Source organism: Schistocerca piceifrons, chromosome 2 (genome assembly GCF_021461385.2).
Source record: "Schistocerca piceifrons isolate TAMUIC-IGC-003096 chromosome 2, iqSchPice1.1, whole genome shotgun sequence".
NCBI classification, from domain to species: domain Eukaryota; kingdom Metazoa; phylum Arthropoda; class Insecta; order Orthoptera; family Acrididae; genus Schistocerca; species Schistocerca piceifrons.
The window spans coordinates 407,072,144-407,094,174 of record NC_060139.1 but is presented as its reverse complement, the minus strand read 5'-3'; positions in this window follow the sequence as shown (position 1 = coordinate 407,094,174).

Sequence of the window (22,031 nt, the reverse complement as noted above, 5' to 3'; positions counted from 1 at the left end):
CTCCAGTATTATCAAGAAGATAATAGGAAGAAACAAATAATCAAAACATAAATGATAGCTTCATTGAAAGGCTGTAATTTCACATAGCTCAACGTGGCTCATGTTGGGCCCCTGGACATTATAGAAGGCTGGGCATGTTTCTTAATAGGGTGTGTTATGATAACAGACGATAGTGCATGCTCTTCAACGTGTTCGCATCGTGGGCAGCAGGTTGGTAAGGAGCTGTTGTGGAAAGGTGCCTTTACTCCACCTGCGCAGTTGACGACTCCTGGATGGTTTTTGACGCATGTGCACGTGCTGCAATACGTCCCACGAGAAACGCACCCCACTCGTGAACGATGGTATTTGACTCGGGGAACTGACAGGGCAGTCCATTCGCCAAATAATCTCTCGTTCCAAATGCCCCTCAATGCAGTTCAGTGCAGTCGCGCATTGCCAGCCATAACAATGAAGTCAGTAAGCGTGGCATGCACCCCTCAAAAGGCGCATTTGTGGAAGGTGTACACATCAAAATAGTGTTGACCGGTGAGTGTACCGTGCTCAGACATTATGCTTTTCCACACCGTAACACCAGGACCAGCGATGAGTTCACGTTCAAGAATGTTTCTGTGCGCATTACGTATTCCCACTTCTCCCCATGTGAAAGTAAGTCTAGCGTTGTCTTACATGAACGTTTTGGTGGTCCATGTATTATGGTGTGGGAAGGCATAACGCTGCATGGGCGTGCTGACTTCCAAATATTTGAGCACGGTATTTTAGCCTCTATGTTATTGTGACACTGTAGCTCTTTCCCGTATATGTCTTTCCAAGGTTTCATTCGAAACCTGACTTCATTTTTATGGATGACAATGAGCGATCGCATCGAAATGCACAGGTGTAGGGGCTCTAGGAACGATACTCGGCGAATGGAGTAGCCTGCTCGTTCCACTGGCTTAAATGCCTTGGTTATCAAAAGTACGACTACAGATCGCGAAGTCATCAAAATAGTTACAAAGAGATTTATACTTAAGGTCTCCCAAAACTGAATGTAATAAACGAGACAACATAGCCGCCCAAATTCAGATCGATGGTAAATGCACTCACCGCTTTAGATTCTTCAGCCAAAAGAATTTGTTGATAGCTTTGCCAAAACAGACATAAAGTCCGAAGGGATACCGCAATCACTGGTTATACAATGTTACTTATAACCCGTCTTGATTGTAAAATTGTTTATCCACATGACCGATTTCGGTTCCTCTAGAGCTATCTTCAGATCTGCAATTTCGGTTACAGGACCATGTGAAGGTTGCTGTGTGTGGACGGATGACTCCAGTATCCGATATTGCAGATCAAAAGATGGTTCTAGAGGAACCGAAACCGGTCATGTGAATATACATTCTTTGCAATCAAGACAGATTATAAGTAAATTGTATTTGTCGATAGCCCTGGTTTGCGTCCAAAATGGGAAATGGTTAGCCCCAGAAAACCTAGCAAATCAATTATGCAAATCGGGCAACGGGACAGATACCAGAACCACTTTATTGAGCGTTCTATAATCCACTGGCGGTCGGTTTCCTTGCCCTTGAGGTTTAACCAGTAAAAACATGTGCAAGGTGCAGGGAGACAGATGGTCTAATTACTCCCTCCGCCAGCACTTTATCCACCAAATGCCGCATCTCCTTCATCAGTACAGGGGTGCTGGCGAACAGATAGCTCATCAATTACTTAATGATGTAATCAGTTTCATTTGTGACGCCCAAGCTGTCCGTCAGCGCTTCAAAGACTCCCCTTAACACCTCTAACAAGGCCTCCCTCTGTTGAGTACTTATGTGATGCATCAAATTTGGAAACCCTGGACTGGAGGGTACGTACAGGTCGATACTGATTCTGACGCCAACGGTATTTTAGACCCGGCCTAAATTCAAACTGAATGGCGGAATCCACGTAATATAAAACACAACCGATTTTCTTATGAAAATCACATTCCATTATAATATCAATTGCTTAATAATAATAAACTGAAGTGTCCAACTCACTCCTGAATTTTGACATACAAGAGAATAGTGCCTATTACCTGAAGAGACTCTCTAGTGACGCTGTGGCAACGTAAAACAGACTTTTATACCTGCGGAGCCTTAGAAAGGCGCCCAATATGCCGATACCACCAATCGTGAAACAGAGAAAGACTACTGCCCGAGTCTAGTAGCGCACAAATAGATTCTCGATGAACAGTTGCGCATATAAAGGGGAGGTTGCTACACGTAAATACTTTCACTCTACACGTCTTCCTAATCAATGGTGATGATGATGAGTCCCATACTACTTTAGAGAGCGGAGGGGAGCGACGCGGGAGACACGCGCCAATACATTCATATTATTACACTGCCCCTTCTTGTGGCGTCTAATAGTTTTCCCTCTTTCCCGATTTTTATTACAGTCAAGCGCAAAATGTCCCAGCTCATTACAACAGAAACACCTGTAACTGTTTATCGAAAATGCTTGTTTCTTCGTTTGACCCATAGCGCCATGTGCATAATTTCCTCTTCTAGTACATTGGAAAAACACCATATCATTTCTAAATTCAGCGCAAGGCTGAGCTTGTTCACTTGCGGGAGCCTGTACTTGGTTGTTTCAGAGATTTATTTCCCCGCTCGTACGTTTCATATCACTAAACCTAAGCTGCTCAGTGCGCAATACTAACTGATCTAACTCAACAAATGTTTGTGGCTTAGGCTACCTCAAAACCCTCAATTATATTCAATATATTAAGCCATATTTTTCGAATTCCTTCGTACACGATATACATGAGTTTTTATGAGTTCATTTCGTGGTCGTTCTGAGAGCTGATTTTGAAAAACTGTTCTCCGGAAATTACTTAATGATAGATTTTCATTTATGGCTGCAGTGATTACTCTTAAGTTTCCCTACAGCACCATCTATAACCCTGGTATGTCAGGCGCTAGCAAAGCTTCACTCAAATTTTGTAGCCGCACTGTGGACCATTGTAGTTTGGACAACTTGTTCATTAGTGTATACTGCAAACTCTGATGCAGTAGCAAGGGATCGAAAAACTGACCTGGTAGTTTATTTTACATTTCGCAACCCCATGTACCAACGCCCACTCTCGCACTTACACTATCACAAACTAATTCACTAGCGTGGCCAGAAACGTGCATGCCTTCCTTCCTCTAGTTTCTTTGCCAGGTTAGCAGACTATTTGAACTACAATACTACGTAAATCCTGAATAAGCGCTTTCTGTTTAGAAGCAGCCATTAAATTTTCGAGATCGTGAATACGATTAAGCAAATGATGATATTGCGCCTGTATTAGGAAAACTTGCACGCGGCTAGGAACACTACCTTGCAATAACTTTACACTAGGTTTCACAGATTCCAGGAGACTATTACAACAAGCGCAGGCGCCACTGACCTGGCCCACAGTTTCCGTGTTGACAACAGGGCAGCGTCCCGACATTCGGCGCCGCCGTTGCGCTGATCCAGTTTCGTTTGCATTAACTTCTTCTTGACGACACGTCACTTCAGAAGTAATCAGTACCGTCATACACACGATGCATAACATACTGATTTAAACAGTTCAAATTTGAAGGTCACCTGCAGTTAATGGTTTCCATTTGTAAAATAGTTTCGGAACTGTGCAATGTAAGAGCTATTACTTTTCTGACCAGTTGCGCAGGATAAAATGTATATCGCACGCGATACTCTACAGCTTTCCGAAAAGCATAATTATTATGGGGAAGCAATGTTTTCACTCGAAAACCCATTAAAGCCGGATAGCAACTTTAAACAAATCATTGTACACATTGAGCTTGTTTATTTTTAATAACGTAACTTACATTCATGAAACATTCGTTGGCCCCCTCGGTCCCTTCACCAGCGTCCCATAACTTAATTAAAATGACGCCTTAATTACGAAACCCTTACACAATATTCTGGCAGAGATTACGACTCGACTATTTTGGGAGGGGCTGACGACGATGGAGAGAAGCGAGCTACGGGCTGGCTGAACGTGAGGGGGGGGGGGGAGGGAGAGGGGGGGGCGGGTATTAAGAAGTTTGCCTGCTGCTCCTCCAGTTATTAAATTCTGGTCGTTATATTAAAGGCCGGAGCGTTATGCAAACTTCTTGCGTAGCTGTTTTATGTATCGCGAAGTGTGGCGTAGCGAGCTGCTAATGGCTGTCTCTCGATAGGCGTGGCCATCTGAGCCCAGGCGGCGCTGCGTTGCGTTGCGTTACGTTATAATACGGCGCCGGCCGCTTAGCCCTTGCCGCACGCCCTTCGCCGGCTCGTCGGCTCCGCTAAGTCCTGAGGGACCTCAGGCAGGTCGCATTTCTGTGTCCGTAATGGCTTCAGCTGGGCACTTAACGGTAGAGTGTATCGAGCAGCTTACTGCCCTACAGAACTATTATTCTCTTCCGCTATCGTTACCGACAAAATTTGAAGAGACATGGGCTGGATAAAAAGTAGTGACAACACACATAAAATTCATAACAGACTTTATTAACAGACGTTCATCGTGTTACATTCCCTCAATATAATCGCCCCGCATCTCCACCAACTTAGCCCACTGAGATGGAAGAGGTCTTGCACCGTCAGCGTATCCACCACCGTCGATGTCTCGCAAGGCTCGCTCTGTGGCACAGATGATGTCTTCTCGTGCGTGCTGCTAGGATGTTACTTCATTTTGACGAACGAGTCGTAGTCGCACGGACTCATATTTGGTGAATAAGATGACTGTTCCAGTATCTCCCAACCCTATGTACACAAGAGCTCCTGCACGGGATTCATAGTGTGGCATCGTGTATTCTCATGAGGGAAGATGGGAATCCGTTCCAGAAGGAAACACTGCTGTGCACTCGGACCACATGCTACTTCCATCTTCATCCAAGCACGTTGTGCGTATGTCCTAAACATTATGTTATGGTAACTGAACTGAGCTCCATAACTTTACACAGTACACACACCAAGTGTCTTGAACATCGCCGTCGCCGCTCACTGCACCTCAGCAACGGTTAACAACTGTAGACAGCTGGCGACCCATGTGACGCACATCCTTCATGTTACGGCGGTTTCGCCATTACGTTGTATCCAAACCTCGTATGAAGAAAGAAAGCAACTTTGGCTGCAGTATTAAATCTCTTAAATTATTGCCCAGTGACGCGTTTCACACACATCATGTGTGCAACCATAATGTGCAATACACCTACGCCATGTTTATGTTGTAAAGCTTTACTGTAGGCCTGATCGCGTTTGGTTTGCATTGGACTGTGCCACATGCCATAACAAGGACACCGTGCAATGTTTTTGAAGTCTTTGACGAGTTGCATTTACCTGCTGGGATATTTTATGTGCGGTATCCCATCTACCCAACACTACTAAACAGCCGATCCGAAGATGCATAACTAAAGGCGAAACGCGTAATTGGGAAATAATACAACAAAATTAACATTGCAAACAAGACAGCTTGTTTCTTCATATCATATAATTATACTGGTTTCTGAACCATCCCCATTATGAACTGGAAAATGTTTTAAGATTTGAAGATGTCTTGTTACAAATACATCACGGCCGCATCAACGAATTTTGAATGGGCAGATTGTAGATGCTGCTGCTTTCGACGGCTCTCTAAAAGAACGGACGTGGCGATAGGGGTGGTATGCCTTAAATGACTGCTTGAATTTCCTTTCCATATTAAGACGTACATTTGAACTTAGCTGCTGATCTCCGTCTTGACCGTGGCCAGCTTTGTACCTCATCTCTTCTAGCTTCTAGCCTCTCTAGGGCTTCTGATTATTAATAAAAGGGTAGTAGGAGGCAACAAGAGAATTCTACAGACCACAAGTCGCACATTCCTGCATATATTTCCAAAAACACACACATGGAAATGCAAAGCAGCCTGTTTCAATTAAAATATTGGATGCTACACATAAAGAAATAGCATACGAATGACAACGTGAACGATTTGTTGCAAGACAAGACGAAGGGAACAATTTATAGCGTAAACAAACCTCCTATTAACCCACCCAGCCCTTGACCAGTAATAGTGTACACTGAGAGATATATTTTAATGATTATTATTATCTAGGACAGAGAATAGACTAAAGCCCAGGCACGAGCAATGCATAATACTATCGAGCAAGAATGGTTAGCTTTCTCACGCCTACCGATCGATACAAAAACCGTCGTATTTGTAGTGATTTATGACCGAAATAATCACCGTTGCATTACCATTGCTGTGAAAGTCAATTAATCTGAGTTGTAAGGTCCATGGCTGATACTGAGAACAGCAGGCAAGCATAACGACATACAAATGGCAACTTTTGTGATACAGAACTTCACGCATCTGCTCCAACTAATCTCTACAAGCAATAGCACGACAAAGCCTCATTTTTGTTACGAAGCATATAACTCAGTTAGCATTCGCCGGTACAAAGAGAAGCCAGTAGGCAACCTAACCTAAGTGACGGTTAAGTTTGCATAATAGTAAATCTTCCTCCGACTCCTTCTCAATTTCAGCCGTACGACATGGGAACAAATTACATAATAACTTGCGTGTTGTCCGAAACGACTATGTATTCAAGAGATTAGAGCCTTACCTTCTACTATCGTAGTTTCATCACAATGAAACTGTCATCTTCCAATCCAACACAACTCTGAAAATTTTTCATCGTGTCTAGGCTAACCATCTTTCCCTCATTCCTGTTTACCTCCTCCTTGCATCTCATCTGCTAACCTTACACTATTATTTCTCTCTCTTCCCTGATTAGTCAGGATTACATTCCCGTTATATGACATTATTCACTAGAGGTAATGAAAAAACTGCTTAACGCAGTGTTCATGAGATTGACATTACTTTGGTGCCATATTCATTGCTATATCTGTATACACTCTTTAAAAAAACATACTGCCACGAAAGAATTATCCTATTGGGACGAAAATCTGTAGGTCTGACGTGCATATACGAACAAGAGATTACAGCTTAAAAGGAAGGATCATTTATTCAAGAGAAATAGGTTCACAAGTTGAGCACGTCAATAAGGCGTTAGTCCACCTCCGGCCGTTATGCATGCAATTATTCAGCTTGGCATTTATTGATAGAGTTTTTGGACGTCCTGCTGAGGAGTATCGTGCCAGATGCATCCACAAAGATTTTGCTTCCATGTGGATCCACAGCCTCTAAGTGTTTAATAAACGAATACATTGTCCTTTCTAAGTTGTGCTGCGCTTTATTAAAATGTCCTTGATAACGGTTCACAGCCGAAATCAGCTAATAATACGATTTTAATAAAGTACAACATAGTCTACAAAGGTCAATTCCTTCTTCTATTAAATTCTATCCAACTGGCGAGCAGGGTGAACTCCACTGCCCATACTGCTCCCAACATTCTCAATGAGGCAGTGATCTGGAGAAGTTGCTGGCCAAGGAAGGGTTCGGCAAGCACGAAGACAAACCGTAGAAACTCTCGCTCTGTACGAGAGGACATTATCTCATTGCAATGTAAGCTCAAAGACAACAAAACATGGAGTAGAATATCATCGACCGCTGTGTTGCGAGGGCGCTGCAGATGACTACCAAAGAGGTCCTGATATGAAATAAAATGGCACCCCAGATCATCACTCCTGGTTTTCTGGCGGTATGGAGGGTGACATTCTGGTTGGTAACGCAACACTGTCTGGGACGTCCGCAGATACGTCTTTGCTGGGCATCGGGGATCAGTTCTTTGCGGGACTCATCACTAGAGACATTCCTATTCCAGACAATGAGATTCCAGGTCCCAGTGACCAGCGACCAGCGAAGACGTGTCTGGAGACACCCAGGCAGCAGTGCCTCGCTGACTGTCACCCGCCATTCGGCCCAACAACCGGGAGTGATGGTATGGAATGCCCATTTCATTCCATGGTAGGAACTCTTTGCCACTGTTACAGCACAGCGATACGTCGATGATATTCTACACATATCTTTTTTGTCCATCATATCAAGTCGTACTGAGCTTATATTTGACCAATATAGCAACTTCCATACACGGCGATGGTTTCTACTGCTTGTCTTCGTGTTTGCCAAACCCTACTCTGTCAGGGACGTCGCGGGATCTCTCCTCAGTTGAGAACTTTGGAGCATTTTTGGCAGAGCCCTCCAACCGGCCAATTGGAAAGAATCTGGCACGATATCCCTCAGGAGAAGATTCACTATCAATCAGTGCCGAGCCGAGCACCTGCTTGCATAAGGGCCAGAGAAGTACAACGTGTTATTGACTTTCTCAGTTAATTAAGCTCTTCCTCTTCATTAAATCATCCACTTCTTCGAAGTGGTAATCATTTATTTAACTGTACATGTACGTCACGTCTCCTGATTTCCATCCCACTAGGAAAATTTCTTCGTGGTGAGTCGTATTTTTCTCTTAGTGTGTTATTATTATTATTATTATTAGTAGTAGTAGTAGTCGTAGTGTCCGCCACCAGTAGATGAGTGGTCACCGAAACAGAATGTCTATCCTACGGGCCCGGGTTCAATTCCCGGCTGGGTCGGAGATTTTCTCCGCTCAGGGACTGGGTTTTCTGTTGTCTTAATCATCATCGACCAAGTCGCCAAAGTGGCGTCAAATCGAAAGACTTGCACCCGGCGAACGATCTACCCGATGGGAGGCCCTAGTCGCATGACATTGTTGTTGAGAATTAGTAGTATTGGTAGTAATGGTAGAAGAAGGAGAAAAAGAAGAATAAGAGAAATGAGTTCGTACTGTTACTGCACTATGCACAGGAATATGCACAAAGGGAACCTGTTGGAAAAAATTCGTCTAGTTTCACTAACCTGAAGAACGTCACACTGCGGTTGACAGTCGTACCTAATACTAAGCCTTACATCACAGCGCAATGAGCCGCAAAAGCAGAAAATGTCGGGAGGCTGCATCATGTGGAGGCCAGTAAGCGTATCCAGATACTAGAGTGAAGATTGCTTTTTTTTTCTTTTTTTTTGCAATGGTATCAAATGCTTGTGTGGGAAGGGAAACTACAGTACGACAGGTTCGACTCTAAACAAGCGTAAAGAGAGACAGCTTCGAGCAGGCGCGGCAAATGCTGAGTACAAGCAGTGGCGTCTATCTCTACCATTGACTTTACAGGAATTGAGCCTAAAGATGGCAGATTGGGGTAAGTGGGTGTTCCGTTCGCGACCAAGGACACAGTATGACGACATTGGACAAATAATGCGACAACAGGATAACATACTTCACGAAGTTTCACGTATCATATAACAGGCATACCGACAATAACATCCACACAAATGAATCAGAAAGGACACACGAGGATCAATACAACAGATCATGTGGATCGACACAGACACAAACGGAGACACAGAAACAAATGTCGAAAATACAGAAGCAGACACAGAAAGGGAAATATACAGATCCAAACATCACATAATATTAAGAAAAATTTAGAACAGTCGATAGTATATTCACAATAGGCGTTCAGAAAGTACTGCAAGAACTTTTTTTCTGAAAGCACGTTAGTCTTATTCATGATTTCCTTACACCATATTATTTCCCACTCTTTTGGATATAAAATGCTGTTTTGAACATAATCTCCGTTCAATACTACAGCCTTGCGCCCTCTTACTGGGATGGCCTGTCTGCCAGAATGGTACCACTCTAGTGGTGGACGTCGAAGCCAATCTCTTGCTGCGTCAATAATGTCCGCATCATCCACGTACTGCTTCACCCAACGTGCGTCCTTCGTTGGGCCAGACCTCCTCTCACAGATTTGTGCGAGGGCTTCCAAAGTCATAGTGAAGTTCGTCTGCATTTTTGTGACGACGAATACGCTGAAGTCGTTTCTACAATTTCCTGAGGGTAGCACAGCACTCTTCACACTCGATCGTTGCAGAATGAGGGAGGGCAGCAAACACAGTAAACCCCTTCACAGTCCAAGTAGACCCTCACCATGACTACACCGAAAGAGGGTGCGCCTTTGAACATTTTCTTGTGAAGGGATGCTGTGTAGTGCCACTTCTGGACTGCCGTTTTCTTTCCGGTCCAAAGCGATGAACCCACGTTTCATCGATTAAAAAAAATTGATATGATCAGCAAGCAATTCCGGACAGACGGTCATTCGTCGGTCTTTCTGGTCTGCTGTTTGTCGGCGAGAAACCCAGCAGCCACGAAAATCTGAGCACCCCAGCTATTGAACGAGCGTGTCAGTACCGTCAACAGGGAAGTGCAGTTGAGCAAACTAACTGCAACACGTGGCTCATTAACATTACAGTACCAGATACCAATAATTTAGATTAAAAATTTGAAATTATGTAATTGTAACGAAATGTTAGATGCTATACAGAAACTATAGGTGCTTGCCCACATTCTTATAAAAGCTGAAATACATTCGCCAACAGCTTTCGTACACAACGCACCGAATGAGTGACTAAGGAAACTCGGTTAGTGGACAGAATGGATGATGATTCGAAAAGCTCTGATACCTGCAACTGAAAAATTACAAGGAAATTAGTGACAAATGCAGCGCCAACGCCCAAATATTGTGCATCAGGCTTCCGTAACATTGCTGTGCAAAAATTACGGTGACTATTCGGGAGGTAAGGAGCGTTAGGTCGCGAAATAGAAACCACAGTCAAAATCAGAATTGTTTTATTTACAACAGTGAGCTACAACTTCCAGCTACTTATCTCCATAGTCGCCGATGCGACTTAGGAGTTTGTAGTAGCGTTCTACCAACTTTCCAATACCCTCGTTACAGAAGGCAGCCGCCAGTGCTTTCCGTCAATTCTCTACGCTGGCCTACGGCTCCTTGTCTGTGCCAAAATGTTGTCTTCATAGCCAAAGGTTCATGTGAGCAGAGATGAAACTCAGAGTGAGACAATAACGGGCTATATTGTGGATAATCAAACATTTCCAAATGAAAACGATGCAGGAGTATCTTCATTGCCCCTGCAGAATACGGCTGAGAATTGTCTTGAAGAAGAAAACGCACAACAGTTACGTAATGTTGGCTAGATAGCTTCAGGCGAAATTTCTCACCAGGCCCTCGTACTTGGCGCGAGACACTATTGTTCTAGGTATCTGTGTGTTCCCTGTGTGCTCAGAACTAAAACGAACGACGTAATGCGATCGACTGGCATACTAGAGACACTGCCCAACACACCTGTGCAAAACTTCATCGGATTTTCACTGTGGTTTCCGTTTCGCGACCGATCGTTCCTTACTTTCCGAATAACCCTCGTATTATGCTAATTGATAAATAATCCGACACTTTTCAAGTATCAAATCATTCTCTGTACTCTTACAGTTTAGTGAGGTATCATTATCACTGCTTAGATGATCGTTAAACAGGTTTACTGTATAGTTTACTGAGGTAAATAAATAAATATTTCAATCTATGTGGCGATATGAGTGCTCTCCCTCAACCTGAAAATCCCACACTAGTTCGCCGTGTGCTTCTTTAAATGATGTCACATTCGTGCGTTCATGCTAACGCTGTGCATTATAACATAGAGCTATTTCGTTCACTACTCTGAGGTTTCATTCCACGACGAATTTATTAAACTGATGCCTCTCCATTGCCAGTACAGGAGGAAATGAGATTTCTCTCGCGTTGTCGTCACGGTAATAAATAATGCGAAATATTCCCTAGGAGTATAGCGTCTTTGCGAGGAAACGCGGTTTAAGCAGCCCTGTCCGCTACTGATAGCAAGCGCTGCAGCCTCCAGCCATAACACTGCGCATCGTCGCTGGAGTTAAATAAGAACTTTCATTTCGAGGCGGTGCGGACGCGGGAGCGATTCCTCCTTTTTTCCGAACAGGAAATTAAACTGCACACTGGTGTTAGGAGTTATCCGGTGGGGGGTCGGGAACTGGAAGGGACGGGGGCGAGTGAACGTTGCACGGCCGGATCCCGCGCCCTCGGCACTGACGTTCGTGCGCGGCGGTGTGCGTGAGGACGCGTGTGTGCCCGTAAGCGGGCAGCGGAATACATCATGTGCTGTGCCGATGCGCGCCAGAGATTGCAGCCCGGGGCCCGGGCCGCCGCGCCGCGCATTAATCACGTGACTCCGCCACTGTGTGCCGCGCAGGCAGAGCAGCAGTGGCCGATGCACCCCTCCCTCCTCCTAGCCAGGGAATGGGGATCGTCTAGTAGACTCCGACCGTATGCCCTGTAATCCGCGCTGTCTTACACGACCGCTATAAATTTCGCTATTACACGTGTACCCGTCTTTAAATAACGGCGGCCCTGGAACTACGGTGCTCAAACGTGACGACTCGAGTCTCCGGGGGCACAAATTCTCAACTAACCGGTGTGAACAACAGTGTGGTTGCGAAACCATTAATTTATCCTCTAATACCCTTATGAGTTGCTTGGTTTTTTTTTAAGAGGGAGAGAAGAAGAAGAAGAAGAAGTAGAAGAAGAAATGGCCAATCTTCGCTAGGCCTCACTCACTGAGGATTCCATGCTAACTTAATCTATATTACTATATAAAGACAAGTAGTTGTTTAACATTGTTCCCAAAAATCTCGTACCGTTCCTTGACAAGGTAGGAAGCAGGGCACAAGGCTGCTGGAGCGCACAATTTGAGGATTCAATGAAAAAAACCAGATTTATTTGACAAAGCCGAGATGCAAACACTGGTAACAACAGGAGTCGGTGGTATATTCATAACTACAGAATTAATTAAAACAAAATTTAAAAAATTACCGCCCATTTACGAAAACAATTCTTGAAGAGATGCAAGAAAAACAGCCTTACGGCTCAAAACTCTAATAAAAACAGTATCACTGTTACACAGAACTAACTTCACAATTAAAATTAAAATAAAACTTGACTACTGCTGAAAGTTGCATGAACGAATTTCGATGCATGCAAATGATAGTCCCTTATGAATGTCAATACGGCAATACAGTTTATAGCAATCAAGGTGTCAAACTACTCAAATGAAAATTGTCGTAACAGCAAAAGTCTGTCGCAGTTGAGCAACCTAATTAATAAGCAAAGAATTTGCAGCTTACGGAGAAAAGTATAACAACAAATATCGCATGATTATTAAATAATGCGGTAGCCTGAAAAGAGTAAACTCAAACTAGCACACTATTGACGGCTGGCGTTAAACATCGACAGCGCGTCTGAATTTCGTGCGCGAGACCAGACCGGAAACCACAACCAGCACGGGCTGTAAAATTTGGTGGTAAGGTCTTACGGGACCAAACTGCTGAGGTCATCGGTCCCCTCGGGCTGTACACTTGCAACAGTTTATATAGGTCACACAAAACCAACGCTGATATACAGTTCACTTAAACAAACCACCACAACGGTCAAATACAGCAAGCCGCTGTGGACGAGCTGTTCTAGGCGCTTCAGTCCGGAACCGTGCGGCTGCTACGGTCGCAGGCTCGAATCCTGTCGCGGACATGGATGTGTGTGATGTCCTTAGGTTAGTTAGGTTTAAGTAGTTCTAAGTCCAGGGGACTTCTAACGTCAGATGTTAAGTCCCATAGTACTTACAGTCATTTGAACTATTTTTGGTAAAAATACATAATCATCAAAGAAGAAAAAAATGGAGGTAAGATTTCCTAAATTCGATATTGCTTAGTAAAGTGCAGTTACAGTTGGTGTTAATTCTGCCGTTAGGACAGCTTCAATCCGATTAACAAGAAATGGTTCAAATGGCTCTCAGCACTATGCATCTTAACTTCTGAGGTCATGAGTCGCCTAGAACTTAGAACTAATTAAACCTAACTAACCTAAGGACATCACACACATCCATGCCCGAAGCAGGATTCGAACCTGCCACCGTAGCGGTCGCTCGGCTCCAGACTGTAGCGCCTAGAACCGCACGACCACTCCAGCCGGTCCAATTAACACCCATAGAAGCTAATTGCAGAGCGATGCAAGACTGTGACCTTGTAAAGAAGGAAAACGTGCACACAGCTTTAACCCCTTGACGGCACAACGTTTTCAATAAACTGCAACCGTCCACAGGCGGAAAGTTGCACAACAAAAACCAGCTTAAGTTGAAAGTTAACCTTCAGTACGCAGGCGAAGAATTCATTGATAAATCGTGAAAGTAACATTCACTCAGATAAGTTTTAAATTGAAACTTCCTGGCTGATTAAAACTGTATGTCGGACCGACATTCGAACTCAGGACTTTTGCCTTTCGCGGGCAAATGCTCTACCAACTGTGCTACTCAAGCACGACACACGACCCGTCCCCACAGCTTCAATTCTGCCAGTAGCTCGCGTCCTACCTTCCAAACTTCACAGAAGCTCTTCTGCGAACCTAGCAGAACTAGCACTCCTGGAAGAAAGGATATTGCGGAGACATGGCTTAGCCACAGCCTGGGGGATGTTTCCAGAGTGAGATTTTCACTCTGCAGCGGAGTGTGCACTGATATGAAACTTCCTGGCAGATTAACACTGTGTGCCGGACAGAGACTCCATCTCGGGACCTTTGCCTTTCTTCCAGGAATGCTGGTTCTGCTAGGTTTGCAGAAGAGCTGTGAAGTTTGGAAGGTAGGAGACGAGGTACAGGCAGGATTGAAGCTGTGGGGACGGGTCGTGAGTCACGCTTGGGTAGCTCAGTTGGAAGAGCACTTGCCCGTGAAAGGCAAAGGTCCCGAGTTCGAGTCTCGGTACGGCACACACTCTTAATCTGCCAGGAAGTTTCATATCAGTGCACACTCCGCTGCAGAGTGAAAATCTCATTCTGAAGATTTAAAATTACCAAATATCGGGCACAACTGACGGCAATCAAGAACTGATGACAAAATCAATGAGGGCACCAGTCAGTTAATACCACTCACGATTAACAGTGATGCAAACTCAATAGAAAAGTGATCTGGAACCAGAGTGGCCAAATGGAGCAACTACGGTTCGGAAATGATCTACCTGCCAAACAGCTCGCCAATTGAAAATTAATCCAGGGAGCTGCCGTAGATGTACGAGCTAGGCCAAATTCCGGAAGTCTCGTCACAGCGAAAAGGCGGAGCGAATCCCGTCACAGCGCAAAGTCGGAGCGACTCTTGAAGAGAGCCTGTGTTTGCTGGTCACTGCAGCCGCACTCCGGATCCGCTTCCCAACAGCCACCGGCGCCGTAGTGACAAGACCAGTGCGGCACAGCGGTACACTACGCGCCAGCTGATCACCTGTGATTGCCCGTGCAGACTCGCTCCGTACTGCTCACTTCTGCCGAGCGCCGGGGCCCGCTTTGCAAGGGGGCGCACACGAACCAGCGCGCCGCAGAGCATGTCGTTCATACGGAGAAAACTCGGCGAAAGAAAGAGCGTCACAGAAGGTCACGTCACAATCCTGACCGACTTACTTCGAATTTTTACTTGATACTCTAATAAACATTCGGACGGACATTGGCAAGGAAATTATGGTATATATAAGATATAAACACGTGTAATATATGAAGTGAAAATATTAACCAATTCTTCAACAATGCTTGGCCGCTGTACTTTGAATTTTTACGTGCTTCTCTAATAAATAACTGAGAATATCAACTACGTTAGCGGAGCTATTAAACCCTTAGACAAATGTTTTCTCTCAAACATATTCTTTCTCCTTATATATAATTTTCCACAAAAATTGTGTGCCGAACAGTGTGCTCATGCATTTTCTTCCTCGTAGTTGAACAGAAAACAGGAAAGCTGTTGCATTGGCTTACTGGCTTCCGATCACAATGCTTCAACGCAGTCTCAGTCCATAAAACGTTGAAATACTACCCGTTCCTAGGTTAACACTATGCAAAATACTTTGATTGAAGTTACTATCTTACAGATTCACCGCTGGAAAGGACTGTCTCGTATCCTACATACCAATTATACCAACCATTTTCTCATTCATTTTAAGCGAACTCAAGTCCCTATCAAGGTTTCTTTGCATCAACAATAAGCAGAGAGTGCATGGAAGAAGAGGTGAACAATGCGGAGAGGGGGCAGGGGGGCGGGGGAGGGGGGGGGCGGAATGGACAAAGAGAGGAGGAAACGGACACAGAGCAGGTGGGAGGGTAAAGAAGGAAGACAGAGGGCCGAGATTATGGACGGAGAGAAGGGAAATATGGAGGACATGGGCAAAGAGAGGGGTGACGAGGATATGAGCAGAGAGAGGACCGAAAGCATATTAGGACATATATCCAATTCCAAGATATATTTAACAATTACGAACAATGCCTGTTTCACTAGTTATGTATTTAGATGGTCCACCCATCGCGTGAATCGAGAAGCTCGTCTTTTTAGTATGTAATTGTTATACGTACTGGCAAGATATCAGTTCTGGGAATTCCAAGACAATATCGAAATCTCTGCAGTATTTCCGGAGACTAGTCAAGACAAACAAAAAAGAAGCAAGCACGGGAATTCAGTTTATATATGCCGAGAGAGAAGATTTAATAAAATATTTTTGTTTAGTTAGCAAAACATGACTACAACAATGCATTTTGTATATGCATCCAAAATTAATTTTTCTACTATGCTTTTGACGGATAAGGATCGCTGTATAAGTTGTAACAGAAAAAAGATATTTTAAGTCATATAATTACAATTTCCGACAGCAATTTTCAGACATTTTTCCTTTACCTGACTTCTTGCCAAATTTTGTGATTTTATGTCAGCAGTAAGTATCCCGTAGGTACGAGTGAGTGAGTTTGCCAGAATCCAAATAAGTGACATTAAAGGCTGTATCTCTTAACTGCATTGACTTAGTAGCTTAAACGTGAACGTGATACACCACCAAGGGGCTATAGGTCTTAATACGTGACATGAATCTGAACTTCACAGATGGGCAGACAGAAGAATAAAAATGACAAAATATAATATTTTTGTGTGATTTAATTGCAGATTGAATAAATTTTAGGATTGTTTTCTTTGCTTGTACTGTGAAAGCGCGCTTCTCACCAAATTTCTTGATTCCAGGTCAACAGGGAGTACGCTATGGATTTTAACAGGTGAGTTTGCGCATATCAAAGCACGTGACGTTAATGACCGTATCTTTCGACTGCATTGATGTAGGAGTCGTAGACCTTAGTATGTGACACGCATACCTATGTGATACGTCTCACTGTTCCTAAGAGAAAGGGTTTTTAATAGTCTGACATGCAAACAGATAGGCAGACAGACATGCAGACAACAAAGAGATCTTATAAGGGACCCATTTCTACCGACTGAGGTACGGGACCCTGAAAAGAGAGAAATCATATAGAATCAGGAAAATATGTGCACTACGCTTCGCATCTAAGCACATACGACCGCGTGGAACCAGTCCTTAGGGCGTAACTTCACTGGGTAGGCTTTCTCTTTGAGCTAACCTCAAAAAAAGTGAAGAGTGTGTAGTAGGGACTTTCTCCGAGCATTCCTCTTAGTTTCCCTTGATTTGGAGTTAACTGATCAATAATAGTTAATCTTGACATATGCGGCTTCTTTGATACACTGTTCATTGATCTCCCTCAGTCCAATAGACTTCTTTATGATTTCTTCGCTCCATTTTGATATGTCTGGCTCCAAGGAGATATGCACTAGCGAGAGAGATAATCAATAGATGACAAATTTATTTCTCAAACACAACTGTAACAAAGTCTTCAATGTATCATGGAAGTAAATTTCCTTCAAGTCCGAAAATAAACAAAGTTCTTACACCAATGAAACAAAGCAGCTTTCCAATCGTAAGCAAAATTAAAGTCCTTAATAAACGGAAGCTACATTTCGCAATACCTAAAAATCACTTGATGAGGGGGAACACAACACTCCTTAATGGTGAGCAAATTCATGGAGCCTGAATCAAATTCAACATAAAACAAGGTACTTAGTCCTTGGGTTTGAAATTCCACACTTTACAAGTTCCAGAAGCAAACACGTTCAAAACATCTTGCAATTGGACTGGACAGGGGAACTCCAGACGATCAGACAGTATAAAAACTGACTTAGGATAGAAGCACAAAATAAAGTAATGGTATTTTCTTGTTGGTGAAGTAAAAACAGTACAGATTGTACCAAGTTCCAGCTGGCAAGTCGCCAGTCACACTGAAGAGTCCAGATGGAGGAAGTGGAGTGCTGTCCTGGAAGATGGTGGCGTAGTCCCTAAGTGAGGCGTTGCTGAAATAGTTTCAGCTGCTCACTGCGATGGAACCAGTTTGCTAAGTTTGCACGCCAGTCCAAATAGATGCCTGCGGTAAGATACATGTCGTTCTGCCTTCGACACGTGACACTGCAGACGCAGGAAGAAGTGCAGTGTGTCAGTGACCTCTACTGTCGCTGTACACGCTGCTGATGGTCCTGATGAACTGCTGTTTTCACGATGAGCTGGTCCGGCAGCAAGGTTCTTGAAACTCATATTTTTCGCAACTTCCGTTTTGTAGGAGCTAAACTCGCGGCAACCGAAACTACTGAAACATTATGCGGGGTGCAGCTGGCGCCTAATGTTTATCGTACCACGCCATTCCTTCGCAGGCAGATATCAGAGTCCTACATCCCAGAGGGCAGCGGGTGGAGCCTTACATAGCTACTTCCATGGGAATGTCGTTATGTGACGCCTGACACCCAACGACATGCTGATGTGCATTAGCCAGAGGAGGCGGTGGGTGGGTGATAACTGTAGGAGGGCTGATGATGGGTTGCGATTCTGGAACTGTGTTACGATTTCCTGAAGGGAGCGTTGGGCCCCAGAGCAGTGGAACCTGACTGATCATGGCTGAGCCAAGGAGGTGCATGTCTTGGAGTTACGGATACGATCGCAAAGACAGTGATGGGGCGACCAAGTTCACCACGACAGCATAAATGAAATTGCGGTGCTGGCTCCTGACGGGGCGCACGATGTAATCCTTACATGTTATAGAAGTGGATGTATACGTTTATTTGTATTCCACATCGCCTCCTGAACCACTAGATTGATTACAATCGAACTTGTTACACATTTTACTCATATTTTGGAAAGAACCACTCTGAGGTTAAGGACAACAAACCTCTTAAAAGGGTGGGGTGGAGGTGGCAAAGTAGCATAGCTAACAACACGCACATTACCACACTATATTCATCCAGTATTTAAGAATGAGAGCACTTATTGTCTTGCAGACAACTATACATGTAATTAGAAACTTTTAAGAGCCTTTTTCTCCCTCACTGACTACGAAAATTGATGACGGAGAAAAAAGTTTATTGCTTACTACATATTCGCTAGTCATGCAATGAACTGCCACATTAGGCACGATCTTTATTTTATTGCTTCTTTTATAACATTTTATTCGTAACACAGTTTGCAGACCATATTCAGTTGTACCAGTGAATGCACCAGCAAAATTATATCATTGTACAACATAGTTCAGGTGATATAAAATCATAAACATTGTTATACGTGAAAAATTGCTGCATCGTCGATGACGTTTTGACTTATTTCTTCTTTATTAGTAACTCTCTTTGCAACACCTTCTGCAGACTGTGCCACTGGATGTACCTGCAAAATTATATCATTGTACAATTCATAGTTCAGGACATGAACACTGAACCAACTAAAACCAAAATTGCAGGACGAAATTTGTTAGAGATACAGATGAAATGCGTGTACAAATATTTGTGAAATATGTTAAACATATTTGAAATACATGTGACATGTGCGTTTGCATGTAAACCCGTGGATGAAATGCCTTTCTAAATCCTTGGATCGATTTCAACCAAATTCCTTAAGAAGTACTGTGGAGCTAAGAACCAGAAAACTCATGTTGGGGTGACAATGGAGAGTGAAGTGGGAGGAAGAGGTGGATAAGGGGAATGAAGAGTTGGATGTAGGTATGGGGGAGGAGGAGATTGATGTAGAGGGGGCGGAGATATGGAAGGAGTAAGGGAAGAGGAGGAGGTGGCAATGAGAGGAGGAGGTGACAATGGTCACAGAATGAGGGAGGCTAGGGAAACAGAAATAAGGTGTAAAAAGAGATAGGCTGAGGAAGGGGACGTGACGGTGGCCAGATAGGAAGGGAGACGACATGGACAGAAACAAGGTGCAAAAATAGATATCTGAGCAGGTGGACAATGAGAGGTGGAGATGATGATGGTCAGATAGGGAGGGAGACGGGGTGGACAGAAAGAAGGCGGAAGAAGAGTTTGGCTGTGAGGTGTTGAGGAGAAGGTAGAGGGGATGTGATAAGACATATTAGAGAGGATGAGTTGTACAGGAGAGGAATCGGCAGAAGGTCAGAGTGTTGGGGGGATGGGTGGGGGAGGAGCAGAGGGCCCAAGAGTGGAGGAAGAGCAGAGAGGTGGTGGGAAGTAGCATATAGACAGTGAGATGGATGGAAGATATGGACAGACTGCAGAGGAGAGGGGGGGGGGGGGGGAGAGAAGGAGATAGAGATTTGGGAGGAAGAGGGAGACTAATACAATAGTAATTATAACATATCCGAGCAATGCAAGGAACTCTGCAAGTCGCGTAAAAGAATTGACCGAAACAGCCACTCGCATTCTATCATGAAGTGTATTAACAAATAAGTAAAACTGACTGACTCATGTACTATGCTACCAATAATGATGTAACAGTGATTAGAACTGCATTCGAATCGGGGGTCGGTGTGTGTCTGTGCATGAGTTTGTAAAGTTGTTCACAGCTCAGTCGTGTACCTCCTCCGAGTGAAAATGGTTCCTGTAATCAACTTTATTGGTGGTGGCAATGAAGATGGTTCGTGCTGCTTCGAACCAGAGGGTTGGCTCACCCTCCTAGAATTGAAGTTCGCTAACCCGTTGTGGAGCCACTTCAAAGAGCTGTAGTGTCGCGGAATAGTAAAGAGTTGTAAACATGGAATATTGTCAAAGTTTCGTTGCCAGTGCCGAGAGCCAGAGGCAGTAGGTTAGCCAAGATGTAAGAGGATTGTACATGTATCGGAATGTGTCGTCACGCAAGGGCAATGGCCTGGTTACACACAACAGGCGAGAGAGAATTGCTTACCGCGCGGGTTTGTGTTAGACAGGGACTTCTGTAGAGTGCAAGACAGAGGTATAGCGTCAGCTGTACTGCATTTCACAACTTCGCGTAAGTCTGCCGCAACAACACATAACTCTGTCGCAAGAAGAGTACGACAGATGGGGCGAGTACGACAGAAGAATCAGCAGTATAAGTGGAACGAATGCGGTCATTACAAACGAGCATGACGTCAGGACGACGCTCGTGCTTCGTTTAAATACGCCAGCTTTGATAGCAACAAGGCACTCGACTCGAAGTTAGACTTGCAGTTAGATGTGTTCTGGGTCGCTGCGTAGCGCTCAGCTCGGTGATCGATATGTTAATCTTTAGTAAGGAGATGTTGCAGTAAGGGCAGCCCATCCAGCCCCTCTCTGCTGCCGCTGTCAATCATCAACCCAGGATTAGCAGACATCGCGGCAGACTCGCTCGCCGCCAATGCTGACCACATCAGTGAGCCGTCGTCGAGATCGTGCGGTGCCTAGGCCCTGTGCATCCGCCGTCACAACAGGGTGAGCCGACGACGCTGGGGCACTGCAGCCCGTTCTGCCCGTCCACCGCGGACGAGCCACCAGGAGGAGCAGGGAAGAAGACGGGGTGGGATAGAGTACACTCCGCACTACGAGAACGCCTCTCGTGCCGACAGCGACGGGACTCCAACCCAGAGCCTCCACGCGCAGCTGCTTGCTGTCCGCAGCCGAGCCGGCCGGACACCGCCAGCCACGCGCGGCCGAAGTAAGGACATTCCTCCGCTAAATCACAGCACGCGGCGCTGCGCTAGCAAGACGTGCGGCCCGGAGCTGGTGTCATCGCTACGAGTCAGCGAGGACTCGGGGAAGGTCGTTGATATCACCAAGCCACGTTGTTCTCGGCAGGAATAAAGGTGTTTGCCGGCCAGTGTGGCCGTGCGGTTCTAAGCGCTTCAGTTTGGAACCGCGTGACCGTTACGGTCGCAGGTTCGAATCCTGCCTCGGGCATGGATGTGTGTGATGTCCTTAGGTTAGTTAGGTTTAAGTAGTTCTAAGTTCTAGGGGACTGATGACCTCAGATGTTAAGTCCAATAGTGCTCAGAGCCAATAAAGGTGTTATGAATTA